Source organism: Hippoglossus hippoglossus, chromosome 20 (assembly GCF_009819705.1).
Source record: "Hippoglossus hippoglossus isolate fHipHip1 chromosome 20, fHipHip1.pri, whole genome shotgun sequence".
Lineage (NCBI taxonomy): Eukaryota > Metazoa > Chordata > Actinopteri > Pleuronectiformes > Pleuronectidae > Hippoglossus > Hippoglossus hippoglossus.
Window position 1 is genome coordinate 9916237 of NC_047170.1, and position 6000 is coordinate 9922236.

Below are 6000 nucleotides of genomic sequence, written 5' to 3' on the forward strand. Positions count from 1 at the left end.
TTTACGTTTTCTTCTTGCTAAAACAAATTTTCTGAGATGTTTATTTTGGTTTCTTTTTTATCTGTTGTGGCCGCCTGCTGTTGCTGATCCAGCCCTGATAAGATCAGCCTGTTACAGTGGATCCTCTTTAATAATTGGTCCTGATTGAGGAGTGTTTGGAGAGTAATCGGAGCCCGTAGAGCTCCTGCACCCTCGGGCCGGAAAACAGTGGCAGATCGCTGTGAAAACAGCTTTTAAAATAAGGATGTTTAAATCTCTCGCCTATATATATGTTTAAGCACAGTGGTGACATAAAGCAGGCACTAAGACTATATTTTTAGGAGGCACAATTAATGCTTTGACAAAACCCATGTGTCAATACACCAAAATAAAAGCTCTGTCCCTCTGTGACTACTTTTGATCCTGCAGATTTTCGAGGCCTCCTTCATGGATTGGTGCAGGAGCAGCTTGTAAATAGGAGTTCGGAGCAAACAACACATCAGAAGCTTGTTCTGTGCCGCAAAAGAGAGTCCCCCTCTGACAGAGACGAATTGTTCTGGCTTTTTTTTTGAGGGAGGGTCATTACAGGCACAGGTCCAAGGAGCTTGACTTGTTAATTAACTGAATTTATCTCAGGGCAGGTCCGGACTGTTGGTCTTTCTGATTTTATTTACAGAGGCCTAACAGGTCCCACCACGGGCGAGAGAAACTCCCTTTTTAACAGGTAGAGACCGTCTGCCTCCACCAGTTGGGTTCAGAGGAGGGGGCTGGGGGGCAGGGGGGAGAAGAGGTTACACATAAAGATATATAATATAATAATCATAATAGGATAATGAATGATAATTTAGACTAGCAGGACTAATAATAGTAGGTTACGAATAATAATCGTAGCAGTGGGTGTTCAACCGGAATATAAATTCATAATTAATGTTGAGATAATACAAAACCATTTATTTATTATGTATCAAATGTGTGGTTAGAGTCTTTTTCAGGTTAGATATAAAGGTTATATCTCACAGAATAAACACAAACTGCTGCATAGACACAATGAACTGCTGCTTGATATAAAATGCAGATATAGTAGTCAAGTGGAAAATGTGGGTGTGAATGAAATGCGTAAAACAAGCTGAAAAAGAGGAAATGAAAATGGACTGAAACCACCCGCACCCCTCATCAGTTTCTTTTCTTTCATCAAGTTAAACTGATTCTGTTTGTGTTTGTTTGACATTATTTCTTTTTTTATGCTGATTAGTTGCTCTCATGTGGAAATTTTCCGTTTCCATCTAATCTGCTGTTTTACTGCTGTTTTCTCAACATGCTGCAGCATTGTCTTCTCGTGGCCTGACTTCTACTGAAGCCGGATTTTATTTTTTATTTTGTACAATCCTGCTCCAAATATTAAAATGCTGATATAAGACCAGAAAGGCTTGTGGCCACACTTTGGCTGATACCTAAAAAAGTTCCACTCAAAGTTGCTCAATGAATATAAAGGACACATGAGACTTCACAGACCGACCCCCTGAATCTTTAAGAATCTGACATGATTTACAAATTATTTATTTGGGATAAAATTGTTTCACAGAGTGACTTTTTGATCTCATGCTCAGGAGTGGCATTTTTCTGGCTCTGCAGAAACACTTCATGGAACACTAAAAGAATAAAAACCACTGCCTCAACAAATCTCCTTGGAAAGAAAAAGAAAGGGATGCTGAGTAAGCTGCCACACACACAGTTATTTGTTAATGTTTGACGAAATACGTGGTCTGAAAACATCAGACCTAATGAGTTTGAAGAAGAATGTAGGCCTGTACTAAAATATGAAATCCAGTTCAGAGAAAGTCCTGAAAGACCAGGAATCACTCCAGGAAACTTAGATTCATTGGGTTAGAAAAGAGAAAGTGAAACAAATATAAACTTAGATCTTCTACTGGGAGAAGCAGGACATTTATTTTAAATAAAATGTCTCAACAACAGAAAACAAAAGATGAAGAGAACTGAGTGGATCAACATGGCAGTTAACATTATGGATACAACCTCATTTCATTGTTCTTCTAGAGATTGGCCATATCTCCTTCTAGAAAATAAAATATATCAATGTGATACATCAGTGGCCGGTGTAGGATTTTCTAGAATTTCACTGAATAGGGTTTAGTGTCACAACTGAGTTTTTTCTCTCCACAGTCCGCAGATGTTCTCTCGTTTTGGGAACTCTTTGGTTTCTCTATGATACTTTTAGGTGTCGACCTCACTATGTAAAGCACCTTGAGATACTACGTGTTGCGATTTGGCGCTGTACAAATAAAACTGAGTGGAATTGTATGTCAGCTGATAAACTCGTTAAAATTACGCGAGTAAAAACTAAATTTTGGAGCCACCTCTCCCTCCTCTGTGTGGACTCTCTTGTTCAACCCATTACAGATAATATCTGTCCTCAGATCAGACTTCAGTCCACCGGGAGTCAGCTGCTCTTCCTCCTCTCCAGCGGACCCCGTGTCCTCGGTACACGGGCTCACACTGCGCTGCGCTTACATAACGCTCCGCCTGTTTTATCACGACTCACCGGTAACGCAGCTCCACGACGCGGATCTTATTTCTCCTGACATTTCGCGGTATCGCTCGTTCGTTAATTACACACACCGGTAAAACACAGCTCGCACACAAACGAATGAACCGGGTAATTTGAGATAAAAAGGCCTGAGGTGGCTTTTACGCAGCGTCACGACCGCAGCGCGCCACACGGATGATGGTCAGGGGGGTTTTGGGCAGGAAAATGCCTCTCAACGTGGGATCCCGGGACCTCCAGGGGTCCTCGAGTGGGGCTCCGGGAGGTCCTGCAGCAAATCAAATATCTTTCAGTGGAAACGAATAAAAATGGAACAATCAAGTTTAAGATATGTGGAGCTAGTGTTTCCAAATAAAGGTTTATCTTCCCATGAGTGTTTTGTTTTTATACATGCAGATTAATAATATAGGACATAAGATGAATAATAAAAATTGAGTTTATGGAAAGCCTACTTGTATTTGTTTGTAAGTGTGTGTCTGTGTGTGTGTGTGTGTGGCTGATGTTATTTGATATCATGTGAAGACCTCGAGTCCTGGAGTAGGAGACGGAACGAAATCATCCAAATACGCGCGTGTTCCCTATAAAAGATGGACAGAGAAAAAACTGTGTGCGTGTTCCCCCCGCTGTGCCCCTCGCTGCTGCACGCACCACGAGGGGAGGACGCGGTCTGACTGCGCCTCCTGCTGGTGACCAGGAGCTGTTGAATAATCTCTTAAAGGGGATGTCTGGGAAGCCGGAAGAGGTTTTTAAGGTGGACCGGTGGAGTTATCGCAGCACAACGAGGACGTTTATATATATCTTCAATAAAAGGGGAACATGTACCCAAAACGAAAGACTGTGTTTTACGCATTTTCAGCCTCTTAACACAGACTTTCTCAGCCACAATCAGAGTCTTGGGAGGATTTACAGTCTCACGCTCACAATCTAACCTTTATTTAAAGAAGTTGAAAAATACCGGTTGACAACATAATTTCCAGATTAAAACGACGTTTTTATGGACTTTCCTTGAACTAATAACATCACATGTCGACATCAACCCATGTTAAGTGATCTCTTAAAGCAACGACCCCACTGGAGGATGTGTCCTTTACTTGTCAGTAAAATATACAGACTATCTGAGATAAGGCAAAGTTATTTCTATAGCACATTTCAGGTGCTTCACATAAAATATAAAAGGCATCATGATGAATTGTAAAACACAAAAAGAAGCATTTAAAGGATATCAAAAAGTTGCATTGAGAATAAAAAAAAAATAAAAATAAAAAAGGAAAAGTGAGTATCTTTTAGATTTAATAAAAGTCAGTGGCAAACAGGGAAGTATTCAGCATTGATTTTAGAGAGTTGCAGCAGACCTGCAGTTCTCTGGGAGCTTGTTCCACATATGTGCAGTATAAATACTAACCGCTGCTTGTCCATGTTTAGTTGTGACTCTTAGACCCGTCCCTGACGACCTGAGGGGTCTGGATGGTTCATGACGTAGTAGAAGATCAGAAATGTATTTTGGCCCTGAACCATTCAGTGCTTTATAAACAAACAATAAATGGTCCATCAGATTCATATTTCTTCATATTGGACATTGCATCATGGCTCATTCAGTTCGGTTGGAAGATGATCCGTAAATCTGATCCCTCAAATATATCTTGGTTCCAGAATAAAACGTGGATTTTTACAACTTCCCATGTTTTTATTTCGTTAATTTAAAGTTGACGAACGAGTAAAAATCAGCGTGTGGCCCTGAAGTGGTCCAACCTGGGCTGGAGGTCAATAACGGAACCAAATCGGTTGTGTGATTTCCTTTATGGCTTTGACCTCGCACTCGTGAACGTGTTGTCTAATAATAAAGACACCTACATAAAAAATGTGACCAGGGCTCAGTGTGAAACAACACAATAACCAAACATGACATGGTGTCAGACAAAAATAAGACGAAGACCGCATGTTCATATTATCTGCGCTGTTTCCTTTGCCTCGTTATTAGGAGACATATTTATATAAGTGGTGTTTCTGGCCAAAGACTCCGCAGATCACACCGCACCACCTGATTAAGTTGCCCTGGAAACGGCTTTATTTTGGGTAAAAGCTGCGTAAAATTCACAACTCAACTCTGCCCAACTTTCTGAGGAGACCCCAAGTGTGATTTGCACATAACTTTAATAATGTATGTCATTTCTTATATGTATATTTGATATTATAAATGTTAAATGAGTAAATCATATTTAAAGTGCACAGGGTCATTTATTTAAAACAGCCACCGTAGGTAAAAAAACAGCATTCGTGACAGATTCTCCCTCAGCAGTATGAGATGCAATATTGTTGAAAAGAGGACACACAAACTTCCTTATTAGGATTTAAATAGTTGTGCCATGTAACTTATCTATAGAAGTTACAGCACTATATCAACAGATAAGTATTTTTCCTGTTTGATCCAGGGTCAGTGAACGCAGCTTCCTCCTTCGTCGCACCCATGTGTTGTGCTCGGTTTACATACAGTCACTTTCTCTGTGTTCCCACCTCACACACCTTGTATGCACAGTTGTTTTGTCACTGCACCTGTTTGGTTCGTCCTCTCCTCTCAGTCTCAAACCTGCACACGTCCCGATCTAATGCACATTCCTCCCCTGAGCCACTTTTCTAACTGCGGCCTTTTGGAAACTTTACGCACAGACATGCTCGGTTCTTTTGTTTACGTGTTCGTATCACTGCATCCGTTTTTCAACCCCTGGTCCGCGGCCGTTCATCCGACAGGTAACGAGAACTCACCGTGGTTCATCGGGTGCGTCCACCCCAGCGACTCCTCTCTTCTCCGGCTGTATTCCCCCAAGGGAGCCCGTGACCTTGACCCGGTGATCTGCTCCGTGCGCTGTCTGGATGAGGGGTGAGTTTGGATAAAACAGCAGCTGAGGCACCTGCATGGAACATAAAGACAGTTGGGTTTATTCTTTATGTAAAATTACATTGAAAATCCACGTATTATTATTTATTTTTTATTAACTCTTCCTGGGATCATTTTATTTCAGGTGACACTAAAAACATTGTATTACATTGATCTCCTATCAAACACAGCCTGTGTTTTATGGCTGATCTGTAGGTCCATGTAAAATAAACAGACAGATAACTAAAATATTATCTATGAAAAAAAGAAAAATATATTATAAATTCCACAAACACTGATATGCTGGAGTTGTGCAGCTGAAGTTATACTTTTTCATTATGAATAGGCTGCACCAGAGAATTTAAAGACACCAGGGTAGTTTTTCAAATGATGAAAAGCCCATTCATATTTTCCTGCATTTATATCTTGCTATGAGGAAATTCAGAAGATTAACAGATATACAAAAAGTATAAAAGTATAAATAAGTATAAATATATACATAAGGTATAATTAGGGATATAAATAACCAAAAAGCCTTAAAATCATGAAGATTGGCCTCAATTCCTGGCTTTTGTTCAACTGAAAC